The sequence below is a fragment of the Chiloscyllium plagiosum genome, unplaced genomic scaffold (genome assembly GCF_037043375.1).
Source record: "Chiloscyllium plagiosum isolate Xiang-an unplaced genomic scaffold, Cpla_swu_hap1 HiC_scaffold_38, whole genome shotgun sequence".
Taxonomy (NCBI): domain Eukaryota; kingdom Metazoa; phylum Chordata; class Chondrichthyes; order Orectolobiformes; family Hemiscylliidae; genus Chiloscyllium; species Chiloscyllium plagiosum.
The window spans coordinates 38729197-38743709 of record NW_028270176.1 but is presented as its reverse complement, the minus strand read 5'-3'; the positions used below and the strand labels follow the sequence as shown (position 1 = coordinate 38743709).

The 14513-nt window shown below is 44.3% G+C and overlaps 1 long non-coding RNA gene across 1 annotated transcript; it reads left to right on the top strand.

Annotated features, from left to right (window-relative positions):
- Nucleotides 1-397: 397 nt before the first annotated feature.
- On the top strand, nucleotides 398-6159 carry LOC148139438 (uncharacterized). The gene is made up of 4 exons (XR_015753669.1): nucleotides 398-821; nucleotides 1441-1547; nucleotides 4257-4339; nucleotides 6062-6159. It is a non-coding gene; the product is annotated as an uncharacterized LOC148139438 (long non-coding RNA).
- The last annotated feature ends 8354 nt before the right edge of the window (nucleotides 6160-14513 follow it).

Genomic DNA, 14513 nt, shown 5'->3' with positions numbered 1-14513 from the left:
CAGTCACATCAGTTCTGAGGACGGTTCATAGGATCAGAAATGTTAACTCTGACTTGTCTTCACAGATGCTGCCAGACCTGCTGAGCTTTTCCAGCACTTTCTGGTTGTTGTTTATCATTTCCATCATCCACAATTTTTTCTGGTTTTTATTTAGCGGGAGCTTGTAATTCATGTCAAGCAGCCTACACCGTGTGTTTATAAACCGCCCCAGTACCCACAAACTCCATTTTTCTCCCAGTCTATGCAACTCCCATCACACTCACTGAGTCCCCCCTCACAGTGACACTGCGCCTGCACAGCTCATGGTCACGTGTTGGCCTGCTGGCCACACCCCTCATTCACTTCTATTGGCTGGAGGATCACGCCAACTCTCCTATTGGCCTGCAGCTGCTGTCAATCACCTGGGCCCCATTGTGTCATGTTGGTGGGATCCTCCCATAAGTGTTCCTGACCTGCAGTCTTCTTCTTGACCTCTCCGCCTCCATCCTACTCCGACCTATCACCCTCACCTTGACCTCTTTCCACCTATCACATTTCCAACGCCCCTCCTCCAAGTCCCTCCTCCCTACCTTTTATCTTCGCCTGCTGAACACTCTCTGCTCATTCCTGAAGAAGGGCCTGTGCCCGAAACGTCGAATCTCCTGTTCCCTGGATGCTGCCTGACCTGCTGTGCTGTTCCAGCAATAAAGTTTCAACTGTTGGTCCTCCAACCAATCAAAGTGAATGAAGGGCGGAGCTAAACTAAACCATGTGATCACCCTCGCGCGCGGCGCAGAGCTGCTGTGATGAATGTTCGGGAAGTTATGGAGAGAAAGGATACGGTAAGGAAAGAAATAAACAGGGAAACGGGAGAAAAATTGTGTTGCTATGAGCGGAGAGGTTTTACAAACAAATTGTGCACGTCGGAAAACACAAATTTGAACGTCCCAGTCCCGTATTTGCAGTAAATGGGGAATGGCCTCAGCGCGGCTGCCATCTTTATTCGGGACAATGATTCACTGGACATGTGCGGAATCGCCATCTTTGTAGGGGGCAAGGTGCAGCCAGGCGCATGTGCAGCCTTTCTCTGGTATAGAGTCATTGGGATCACAGCAGCCAATACTGCTCTGATTCACCTCTGGGCTCCCTCATGACCACTTTGTCAATATCTAGCTTCCTCAGTCTCGAACCATGGGTGTATTTTTGGCCTGTTTACTACTGTATTATTACTTTTATAGACACTTTGCAAATGAGTTTTTCATTGCGGCCCAGCACCTGATCATGTGCTGCTCTATTATCAGATTACTTTTTTCTTGAATATTTTTGACAGTCAAGAATTCTTTTTTCCAACAAGCAAGTGTATTTTCCTTCCATTTCTGACTATCAAATTCTGCACCATTTTCATTCCCTGTAATCCATTTTACACTCCCTGAAACATCAACTGTGTTTCTCCTTCCACAGATACCAGTGATTAATGCCAAAGCCCTGTTGCCTGTGGAGAGGGTGATGTTTGACTTTCTTGTACAGCTGCAGTTTGTGTGGTGAAGGTGCTCCTACAATGTGGTTGGGTAAGAGACATTACAGAGTATTCATTACAGCAACAGTGATGATTTGAAAATAATGTCAAATCAACAACAGTTTGTATTTTTATTATCATGCTTATAATTTCACAAAAATACTATTGAGAACTTTAGACATAAGGCCAGAGATGGAGATATTAGGTCAGGTGACCAAAAGCAGGTTTTGAGGGATGTCTTAAAGGTGGAAAGCAGACCTGTGAGATTTTGGTTGCGAATTTCAGACAATGCTGCTTCAGCAACTGTAGAAACAGCCACACAGATGAAGTAATGAATTAACAAATGGTTGGGAGTCTCAAAGAAAATGGGTTGTCGAGGTCTCAAAGTGTGTGTGGTACAGGGAGCTAGGGATTATCACAGCCAGGAATTAAATCAAGTGTGAGAAATTTAAATTGAGGGATATTGGGCACATGCTGGCAGGTGGGACTAGACTGGGTTGGGATATCTGGTTGGCATGGACGGATTGGACCGAAGGGTCTGTTTCCATGCTGTACATCTCTATGACTCTATGTTGTTGCTTATGAATAGGAGACTTTTGATGAATCAACAAGCAAATATTTAGATGTTCTTGAGGTTACAGGGAGGTTGAATGTGGGAAGCTGGCCAGGGAGTGAATTTAGATAATGAAGTCTAGAGATAACACAATGTGGATAAAAGTATATGAGCTGAGACAAGGGTAGAATCAGCTAGAAATAGTGATCTTGGAGTGGGACTGAGCTATCACCCTCGCCTCACCTCTGGGATTCAGCTGGTTGTCAGGTTGTGAATCAGGGCGGTAACACAATCGGGAGCTGAGTGGCCCTGCTAGAGCCTAAAGTGAGTGTCGCTCAGCTAACTGTTGCAGAGTAGCTGCTGCTTGGTAGCCCTGGTGATGACATCTTCCATCACTTTACAGCTGATCGAGTGTAGACTGTTGGAGGGAAAATGCCTGGGTTGGATTGCCCTGTGTTTTTGTGTTGAACATCCCTGGGCAATGTTCCACATTGTCGGTAGATGCCAGTGCTGGAACGGTACGTGACTTGGTGGGTGGCAAGTTCTGGAGCACAAACCATCAGTATTATTGCCAGAATATTGGCAGGGCCCGTAACCTTTGCACTGCTTAACCATTTCTTGATGTTATTCAAACTGAATCGAACTGGATTAAAACTCACATCTGTGATGTTGGAAACCACTGGAGAAGGCTGAGATGGATCATCCCACTTTGCACTTCTGGCTGAAGATTGCTGCAAATGCTGTCATCTTATCTGGTGCATGGATGTGCGAGGCCCCTCCATTAGTAAGGGAGGGGATTTCTGTGATGCTTCCACCAGTGAGTTGTTTAATTGTCCATCACCGTTCACAACTGGGTGTTGCAGAACTGCAGAGCACCGATCTGTTCCATTGGATGTTGGATCACTTAGCTCTGTTGCTTGCTGCTGATGCTGTTTGATATGCAGGTAATTCTGTTTGATAGCTTCACCAGATTAGCACTTCGTTTTTAGGACTGCCTGGTGCTGCTCATGGCATGCCCTCCTTTACTGTCCATTGTGATGGGTGAGTGCAGGATGTACAAACCCATGAGATTACAGATTGTGCTGGAGTACAGTTCTGCTGCTGTTGATGTCCCACAGTACCTCATAGATACCCTGTTTGATATCCTACATCTCTTTGAAGTCTGTCCCATTTAGAACGGTGATAGTGCCACTCAACACTGTGGAGGTTTTCTCAACTTTAAGGCAAGGCATTGTCTCCAAAAGGAACGTGTGATGGTCGTTCTTACCGATACTGTCATGGCCAGACGTATCTGCAGCTGGTCAATTCATAACAATGAGATCAAGTATGTTTTTCCCTCTTGTTGGTTCCCTCACCACCCGCTGCAGACTCAGGTGAGCAGCTATGTCCTTTAGGACCTGGCCAGTTCAGTCAGTAATTCTGTTGCAGAACTAGTCTCGATTGTGGACATTGAAATCCTGTACCCAGAGTACGTTTGACACCATTTTGTTGCCTCAGTGCTTCCTCCAAATGTTGTTCAACATGAAGGAGAAGTGATTAATCAGCCAAGGGAGGACCGAACGTGGTAATCAGCAGGAGCCATGAGACTCCCAGGGAGAATCCTCCCTGTCTGTACACCACTGTGCCACCACCTCTGTCTGGTCTGTGCTGCCAGTGGGACAGGACATATCCAGAGATTTTAGGAGAAATTGAAGACTGCAAATGCTGGAGGTCAGAGTCGAGAGTGTGGTGCTGGAAAAGCACACCAGATCAGACTGATGAAGGGCTGAGGCGCAAAACGTCGATTCTCCTGCTCCTCTGATGCTGCCTGACTGTTGTGCTTTTCCAGCACCACACTCTCGATATCTCGGATGGTGATGGTGGTGTCTGGTCATTGTCTGTAAGGGATGATTCTGTGAATATGACTGTCAGGCTGCTTCTTGACTAGTCTGAGGTACAGCTCTCCACATTTTGGCATCAAAAACTAGTTGTTAGTGAGGAGGACGTTGCACCATCGAGAGGGCTGATTCTGTGGTTGTAATTTCTGGTGCCTTGTTAGATGCCACATGGTCCATCCAGTTTCATTCCTGTGTTGAGACTTTGCAGTGATTAGTACAGTGAGTAGCTGGCTGGGCTGCTGTCAGGTTGGCAGGATTTTTTTTTACCATTGACAATGGTTTCATGGAAATCAGGAGATTCCTAATTCCAGTTATTTTTTCGTGAATTCAGATTCTACCATCTGCCAAGACGGGATTCGAACCAGGACTTCAGTCATTTGTTTTAATATTCTGGATAAAAGCTAAATACATCAGGTTTGTTCACTCATTTTAAATATCACTAACCCTGGATTTGTTTCTTGTAAACATTGTCCATCATCCTGTCTCCTCTATCCTCCCCTCCAATAACATGAGTGAGGAGCACATGGAGTTTCTCTGTCACCATGACTGAGATAATCCGATCTGCTGCTTCCCTCCCTCCCACTAGCCCACTGAGCCAAACTGCCTCACGTGGTGTTCCTGGTTTTTGTCCTAAACCTACACCTTTCTCCAGTCTCTTGTTAAGCCTTATCAGAGCTCATCTTTACAATTTACCCAAAGCTTGCTAAACCACAGACTTTCCAACACTCTGTCTCCTCCTCCTCCTCACCGATTCACAGATAGTGTTCCTTGTTCTGTTTGTTGGTCTTTTCTGGTTATGCCCTTCTCTCCCCTTCTTTGAAAAACTTCCTTTTGACCTCATGGTTTTTGGAAAATCCTGCTCCATTTCCACTCTCTCTTTCCTTTCTGAATTCCTTGCATTTGGTGTCTCTCCAGTATCTATCCTTGCTCTCTCCTGTATCTCACCTACATACTGCCAGGAGTTGACATTCTGAAAAAGCACCATGTTAGGTTTCACATGTACACTGACACTGTCCAACTCTCCCTCCCCACCATCCCTCTCCATTGTTCCACTCTTACTCAGTTACCAAACTGCTTCTCACATTCCCACTACTCGATTAGCTGCAGTTTCCTCCAATGAAACATTGTAACGGTTAAACCCATTGCCTTCAGTTGTTATTCCAAATTCCGTTCTCTTACTGCTGAGCCTCTCCCTCTCCCTGGTAACTGTCTGAGGCAGAAATACGTTCTTCACAATATTGCTGTTATATTTGACCCCAAGGTGACCTTCTGATCATACATCTGCACAATCCCAAACACCGGGAATTCCAATCTCTTAAACATTGTTTGTCTCCACCTCACCCCAGCTCCATTGCTACTGAAACCCCTTACCCGCCTCTGTGTTGCCTTAAACTTGATGAATCTGAAGCAGAACCCTTGATTCCGCGACTGACCCAGAATCTGGTTCCAGACTCCCTTTTCAGTATTTACATTCAGAAACATCCACTCAGTATTTATCCTGTCAAACCCCTTAAGAATCACATCTGTCTCAATGAGATCACCTCTCTTTCTCCAAAATCCAGTGAGTAGAGTCCCAACCTGTTCAGCCTTTATTTAAAAGATAATCCCTCCAAACCAGGGATCATCCCAGTGAATCTTCCCTGCTGAAAAATGTGTTGCTGGAAAAGCACAGCAGGTCAGGCAGCATCCAAGGAGCAGGAGAACCAATGTTTCGGGCATACGCCCTTCTTCAGCTTATGCCCAAAACGTTGATTCTCCTTCTGCTTGGATGCTGCCTGACCGACTGCGCGTTTCCAGCAACACATTTTTCAGCTCTGATCTCCAGCATCTGAGTCCGCACTTTCTACTAGTGAATCTTCCCTGAAATGCCTCCAATAAAGTGACACATTTCCTTCTCTAAAGGGACTAAATCTGCTCACTTTACTCCAGATATGGTGGTCTCACCACCAATTCCTCACATTACTCTCAGGTATATACTCCAAACTCTCATACTGAAAACCCTCTAAACAAAACATTCCATTCCCCTTCCTGATGACATGTTGTAACTATGTACAGTAATCCTGCGCCAGGAGGAGGGGATGGTGTGGGTTTCTAACTTGAACTGAGAGTGACAGATTTTATAAACTTGTATTACAGGATATTACAGGTGGACATTCAGATGGTAATCTCAGTAAATGTTCTGCCAAACTCTGAATTACTCAGTACATCATTACCTGGATATTCGCATTGTGAGTATTGCGTTCCAGATCAATCCCTTTTGCTGCTTAAAAATTCTCCTTTGAATCATCACATTCTCTCAAAAGGTCTCCCCAAACCATCATGTGTTATGTAATCATTTTATAATGATGTGATGAGTGTAAGGTTTATTATTCGAATGTGTAATTTTTGTACAAGGATGCCTCAGAGAGGGAGCAGAATATTCTTAAAGGGGAGAATAACCATTTTGAGGGGAGGCTGTTGTTTATTGGTATCAATGACATAGGAATAGAAGAGTTCACATTTTTGGATCATTCGAATCTCTTGTGGGGTAGAATTGACCTCCATCAGAAGGATGGATTGTACCTGCACTGAAAGGGAAGAGTTGCTACTGCTATTCAGGAGGCATTAAACCAGTGAAGGAATGGAGGTAAACTCAAAAGAGTGAGGAAAGAGCCAAGTCTGAGGCTGGGACAGTTCAGGCGTCAAACAGTCAAGGCAGGCAAGGGCAAGGCACAGAATGAGGTCGGACTGAGCAGTTACACTGCATTTATTTCAATGCAGGAGGCCCGATAGTTCGGGCAGAGGAGCTCAGGGTATGGTTTTGAACATGGCACTGGGATATTACAGCAATTACAGAGGTATGACTTAGGAATGATTAGGACCAGCAGCTTAATGTTCCAAGGTATAGATGCTATAGCAAGGATAGAAAGGGGGCAACAGAGCAGGGGGGTGAGGTGGTTTTGATGAGGGATAACATTATGGCTGGGCTTCAGGAGGATATTCCTGGAAGTACATCCAGGCAAGTTGTGCAGGTGAAACTGAGAAATAAATAGTCAGCCGGGAATTGAGAAGCAAATTTACGAACAGATCACTTATCTGTAAGAATAGTATGATTGTATACAAGACTTTTTAAAATTCATTCACAGGATGAGCGTGTCACTGGCTGGGCCTCAAGGGCAGTTAAGATTCAACCACGTTGCTGTGGGTCTGGAGTCACATGCAGGCCAGACCAGGTAAGGATGGCAGATTCCTTCCCTGAAGGATATTAGTGAATCTCATGTTTGTTTGTTTTTCGCAACAATCAACAATGGACTCATGGTCTTTAATAGATTCTTACTTCCACATTTTTATTGAATTCACATTCCACTGTCTGCTGTGACGGGATCCAAACTCTGAACCCCAGAACGTTATCTGGGTGTCTGGATTATCCATCTAGCGATAGTATCACTAGACCATTGGGCAGGGTGAGTGACTGAGGTATCAGTGGGGCAGCACAGCAGCACCAAATATCCCATGGTCTCTGTGGAACATAGAAAGGGCTGGGGAGGGAAATATATGCCTGGTGGTGGGGTCTGACTGTAGGTAGCGGAAATTGCAGAGGTTAATGCGCTGTATCTGGAGATTCGTGGGGTGGCAGGTGAGGACCGGTGGATTATATTCTTATTGTGGTTGGAGGGGTGGGGGGGGGGGGGGGGGGGAAGGTGGAGGTACGGGAAGTGGAGGATATGCATTGGAGGGAATTTTTGATCACGTGGGAGGGAAATGCAATCCTTGAAATAGGAATCCTTTCTGGGATGTCCTGGATTGGAATTGCTTCTCCTGGAAGCAGATATGGTAGAGGCGGAGGAATTGGGAAGACAGGTTCATGTTTTTACAGAAATATACTCAAGGGAAATCAGATGAGCAAAAAGGGAACATGAAATATCTCTAGGAAATGGTTTAAGTAGAATCCAAAGCGATTCTACAAATATATCAAGGATAAAAGAAAAAAACAGACAAAGAATACAACTTCTTAAAGACCAAGAAGGCCATCTGTGGAACAACAGGAGGTGGGAGAGATACTATGCTACTCTTTTCTGGAGAGTTTGGAGAACTTGATAGTTAACAACAGTGATAACTTGAAAAGTGTCCATGTTACAGAGGAGGTGGTACTGGATGTCTTAAATGGCATCAAGGTGGATAAATCCCTGGGTCCTGATCAGGTGTATCCCAGAAATTTGTGGAAAGCTAGGAAAGCAGTGCCCCTCCCTGAGGTATTTATATCATCGTTTGTGACAGGTGACGTGCTGGAAGACAGGTGTTGTTATTTTAAAAAGGTGGTAAGGAAAGGCCAGGGAACAAGAGAACAGGCAGTCTGAAGTCAGTGGTAGGCAAGTTGTTGGAAGGGATTATGAGGGATAGGATTTACATGTATTTGGAAAGACCAGGAAAGATTAAGGATAGTCAACATGATTTTGTGTGAGTAATTCTCTCTTTCTAACTTGATTGAGTTTTTTTGAAGATGTGACAAAGATGATTGATGAAGACAGACTGTGGACGCTGTCTATATGGACACTGAACGATGTTCCACAAAGCAGACTGGTTAGCAAGGTTAGATAACATGGAATGTTGGGAGAACTAGCCATTTGGATACAAAACTGGCTTGAAGGTAGGAGGCAGAGGGTGGTGATGGAGGGTTGCTTTGCGGACTGGAGGCGTGTGAGCAGCAGTGTGCTGCAGGAATGGATATTCGGTTCTCAAATAAATGATGTGGATGTGAATATATGAGATATAGTCAGTGGTTTTACAGAAGACACCAAAATTGGAGGTGTAGTGGACAGCGAAGAAGGTTAGTTCAGAATACAACAGGATCTTGATCAGATGGGCCATTGGAGCAAAGAATGGCAGACGGAGTTCAATGTAGACAAATGCGAGGTGCTGCATTTTGGAAAGGCAAATCAGGGCAGGATTTATACACTTAATGGTAAAGTCCTTCGGAGTGTTGCTGAACAAAGATACCATGGAGTTCAGATTCATTGTTCGTTGAAAGTAGAGTCGCAGATAGGCAGACTAGTGAAGGTGGTGTTTGGTATGCTTATATTTATTGGTCGATGCATTGAATACAGAAGCTGGGGCATCATATTGTGGCTGGACAGGACATTGATTAAGCCATTTCAGGAATTCTGTTTTAAGTTCAAAATCCCCTGTTCTGGGAAGGATGTTCTGAATCTTGAAAGAGTTCAGACAAGATTGACAAAGACTTTGCCAGGGTTGGAGGATTTGGGCTACAAAGAGAGGCTGGGGGTAATTTCCCTGGAGAGTCAAAGACTGAGAGGTGACTTCATGTAGATTTGTAAAATCATGAGGGGCATGGATAAGGTGAACAGCCAGGGTCTTTCCCCCCCAGGTTAGGTGGTTCCAAAACAAGATCACATGGGCTTAAGTCAAGAGAGCAAAGATTTAAAAGGGATCTGAGGAGCAAAATTTTCAAGCTGTGTGTGGTGTGTGTATTGGATGAGCTGCCAGATGAAGTAGTGGAGGCTGATACAATTACAACATTTGAAAGGCATCTGATTGGGTAATGAATAGGAAGGGTTTCGAGGGATAGGGATCAATAGCTGGGAATAGGATTCCATTAGTTTAGGATTCCTAGTTGGCATGGACAAATTGGACCAAAGGTCTGTTTCTGTGCTGTACATCTCTATGACACGAATAAATGAAAATAAGATGTGTTCCTCTTTTGTAGAGAGCTAGCAGAAGCACAGATAATTGTATTTGGAGCTGAGAAGGTTAAGCAGTGATTTTGACCAGCTGCAAATTTGTGTCTAGGATATTTAATTTGCAGAGAGAAGGGAATTTTGAACAATGTCACAATTTTTGTAACTATTTTCAGGTAATTGGCAAATAATATGTGAACATGTGAACATTATTTTATTCAGTAAGGTCTGAGCATCTGGAACAGTCTGATTGGCAGCTGGACACAGACTCAGCAGTTATTCATAAACAGATTTGGAATTTTACTTTTTTGGGGAAGATTTGGGGGGCTATGGGCAAATGGGAAGGGAATTGGGACAGATGTGCAGCATCTCCAGAGGGAGAGAGTACAGTCCCAACGGGCTGAATAGCCCCCAGCCCCTGTGCTCTGTGATACTGCACCATTCACTGAATGATGAACCTCATCCCATGGCAGATAGAGGGAGGATCCCACTACTCACCTCACAATGGGTCTCGTGTGATTGATGTCAGCGCAGGCCAATAGGGGGCAGAGGGCCGTACTGGAGGACCAGGTCGTACCAGTTTGTCTTCCAACCAATCGGAGTGAATGAGGGCATCCTCAAGGCTGGAACTAAAGAAAGGCACATGTCGCAGAGATTTGAGAAACTGGAGGACATGAGATAGGGAGCGTTCTGTGGCTGGTGAGGAGTTATATAAATAAGGAAGAGTTGTGAGGCTGGATGAGGTGACAGTGATCGGGAGAGTTGAGGATGGAGGAATTTAGAGTTAGTAAGGGTTAGAGTCATAATGTTATACAGCAAGGAAACAGGCCCTGAGGTCCAACCAGTCTATGCCAACTATAATTCCAAACTGAACGAATTGTACCTGCCTCCGCTTGGTCCACATCCATCCAAATATTTCCTATTTATGTACTTATCTGAATGTATTTTAAATATTGTAATTGTATTCACAGCTACCACTTCCTCTGAAAATTCATTCCACACGTATATATTTTTTGAAAACCCTCATGTCTTTTCTCAAACCTTTCTCATTTCTTCTCAAAATGGATGCACCCGAGTTTTGAATCCCCCTCTCCCCCGGCTATTCACCTTATCTACACTCTTTTTTTTGATTTTATAAACCTCTAATAAGGTCACCCCTCAACCTTGTGCACGCCAGTGAAAAAAATTCCCAGCCTATCCAGCCTCTCCTTAGAACACAATCCCTCCATTCATGGCAACATGCAGGTAAATCTCTTCTGAACCTGCTCCAATTTAATAATATCCTTCCTATAAAAGCACAACCAGAACTGGACAGAGTATTCCAGAAGAGGCCTCCCCAACGTCTTGTACATTCTCAACATAACGTCCCAACTCCTGTACTCAAAGGTCTGAACAATGAAGGTAAGTGTGCTAAGCACCTTCTTAACCACCCTGTCTACATGTGACACAAACTTCCAAGACGTGAAGCCCTCGGTGTTTTCGTTCCCATATCACTACTCAAGGCCCTACTTTTATTGAGTGTAAGTCCTACCCTCGTTTGTTTTGTCAGGATGTAATATTTTGCATTTATTCCAATCCAAAAGTCCTTCAAGTATAAAGGCAGTAGGAGTATAATTAAGAGGGAAATCAGGAGGCAAAAAGGGGACGTGAGATAGCTTTGGCGAATAGGGTTAAGGATAATCCAAAGGGCTTTTATAAATACATTAAGAACAAAAGGCTAACTAGGAGAAAATAGAGATCAGCAAGGCAGTCTTTGTGTGGGGCTTCAGGCGATGGGCGAGATAGGGAAACAAGTACTTTGCATCAGTGTTTACTGTGAAGAAGTACATGGGCGATATAGAATGTGGGGAAATAAATGGTGACATCTTGAAAAATGTCCATATTACAGAGGAGGAGGTGCTGGATGAGTTGCTAAGGAGCTGGTGCAGGGGAAAATGATTCACATTTTTGGATCATTGTGATCTCCTCTGGAGTAGAGTTGACCTGCATAAGAAGGATGGATTGTACCTGATTTGGAAGGTGTCTAATATCTGGGCAGGGAGATTTGTTAATGCCACTCAGGAGGCATTAAACCAGTGAGGGAGTGGGTGTGATTGCAAATAGATAGTGAGAAAAGAGGTATGTCTGAGGCTGGTACAGTTCTGAGGTCAAATAGTCAAGGCAGGCAAGGGCAAAGCAGAGGATGAGGTCAGACTGAGTAGTTACACTGCATTTATTTCAATGCAAGAGGCCTGACAGGGAAGGCAGATGGGCTTAGGGTATGGTTTTGAACATGGCACTGGGATATTATGGGTATTACAGAAATGTGGCTCAGGGATGGATAGGACTGGCAGCTTAATGTTTCAGAATATAGATGCTATAGGAAGAATAGAAACAGGGCCAAGAGAGGAGGGGGAGTAGCGTTTTTGATTAGGGATAGCATTATGTTTGTGCTTAGGGAGGATATTCATGGGAGTACGTCCAGTGAAGTTATTTGGGTGGAACTGGGAAATAAGAAAGGGATGATCACCTTATTGGGGTTTTCTGCGTGGATTTCATCCGGGTTCTCTGGTTTGCTCCCACAGTGCAAAGATGTGCAGGGTAGATTGGATTATCCAGGCTGAATTTCCCGTAGTGTTCGGGGATGTGTAGGTTGGGTGGCCCTGGAAAATGCAACATTACAGGGGGAGGTTAGGAGGCTCTGAGCGTCAGTATCGATGTGATGGTCCGAATGGTCTCATTCCACACTGTTGGGATTCTGGGATTCTCTGATAATTCTACTGGTTTTAAAATAGTTACAGAAAATAATAGACCAGATTGTCCATTTTAGAAACTTAACTTTTCAAAGGTCAATTTTGATGGCACAAGGCAAAAACTTTCATCTGACCCCTCAAACCTGCTCTGCCATTCAAAAAGATCAGGGCTGATGTTTTCATGGCCTCAGCTCCACATTCCTGGCTCTCTCACCATAACCCTTAATTCCTTTCCTGTTCACAAATCTACCTTTTGCTTTAAAGGGAAATAAAATTGATAGCTCAGCTGCTTCACTCAGCAGCGAATTCCACAGATTCACAACCCTTTAGCTGAAGAAGTTACTCCTGAACTCAGTCCTAAATCTGCTCCACCTTATTTTGACGCTATGTTCTCTAGTTTCACCCATCCCTGGTGAAAATAAACTCCCTGCTTCTATCTTACTTACTCCCATCATAATTTTGTTTTTTTCCCCATCCAACCTCCCATTCTTCTAAATTGCAATGAGTATAGAACCAGTTTTCTCAATCTCTCCACATACACCAACCCTCTCAACTCCAGCCCAAACTAGTGACCCTCCTCTGCACCCCCTCCAGTGCCAGTACATCTTTGCTGAAGTAAGGAGATCAAACCTGTACACAGTACTCCAGGTGTGGCCTCCCCAGCACCCTGTACAGCTGCAGCATAACCATCCCTCTAGCAAGGAAGCACAATATTCCGTTCACTGCCTTAATTACCTGCTGCACCTGCAAACCAACTTCCTGTGATTCATGCACAAAGACACCCAGCTCCCTCTGCACAGCAGCATGCTGCAAGTTTTCACCATTTCATCATCCAGTTTGCTGTTAGTTCGACCAAAATGGATGACCCCACATTTCCCAACATTGTCCTCCATCTGCCAGATCCTTACCCACTCACTCAACCTATCTGTATCCCTGTGCAGACTTACCGTGGCCTCTGCACACATTGCTCTACCTCATCTTTGTATCAAATCTGAACTTTGACACCGTACACTTGGTCCTCAACTCCAAAACATTTGTGTAAATTGTAAACAGTTGTAGTGCCAACACTAATCCAAACGCCTATTTATCCCCATTCTTTACCTTTTATTGGTTAACCCATCCTATATCCATGCTAATACATTACCCATAACGCCGTGCAGCCTTTATCTTATACAGCAGCCTTTCATGTGGCAACTTGTCGATTACTTTCTGGAAATCCAGATACACCACATCCACCGGGTTCCCCTTGTCCATCACATTTGTGATGTCCTCAAATAGTTCAAGTAAATGCGTTAAACATGAGCTGCCTTTCATGAATCCATGCTCTGTCTGCTCAATGGGATAGTTTCTACCCAGATAACTCGCTACTACTTCCTTGAGAGGTTCAAGCATTTTCCCCACTACAGAAGTTAAACTAATGGGTTTTTTTATTATATAAATAGTGGCATCACATTTGCAGCTTTCCAATCTGTCAGATACGTCCCAGAATCCATCAAATTTTAGCGAATTATTATGAGCACATTTGCTATTTTCCCGGCCATCTCTTTTAGCCCCTGGGATGCATTCCATCACGGCCAGGCACCCCTTTTACCTTTAGGCTGTTACCTTTCCCAACACTTCCTCTTTACTGAGAATGATTGATTCTCTGTCCACATCTGCCATTGCCTCCATAGGCCTGTAAAAATGAGACAATGAGAGTACGCAGACAGTATGTTCCTGTTAAGGGCAAGGCTGGGAGGCGTAGAGAATGCTGCCTGTCGAGAGAGATTGAGGCTCTGGTCAAGAAAATGAAGGAGGGATATGGCAGGTACAGACAGCTGGGTTTGAGTGGATCCCTGGAGGAGTATAGAGACAGTAGGAGAATACTTGAGGGAAACCAGGAGGGCAAAAAGGGGACAAGTGATAGCTTTGGGAAATAGGTTTAAGGAGAATCCAAAGAGATTCTAGAAATACACTAAGGACAAAGAGTAACCAGGCAGAGAATAGGACCCTCAAAGATCAACAAGACTGACTATGGAACAGCAGGAGGTTGGAAAGATTCTATATGAATATTACACATTGGTTTTTACTGAAAAACAATATGGAAGCTAGAGAATTTGCACAAATAAATAGTGATAACTTGGCAAGTGTCCATGTTACAGAGGAGGATACTCTGAATGTCTTAAAATGGATAAAGGTGGA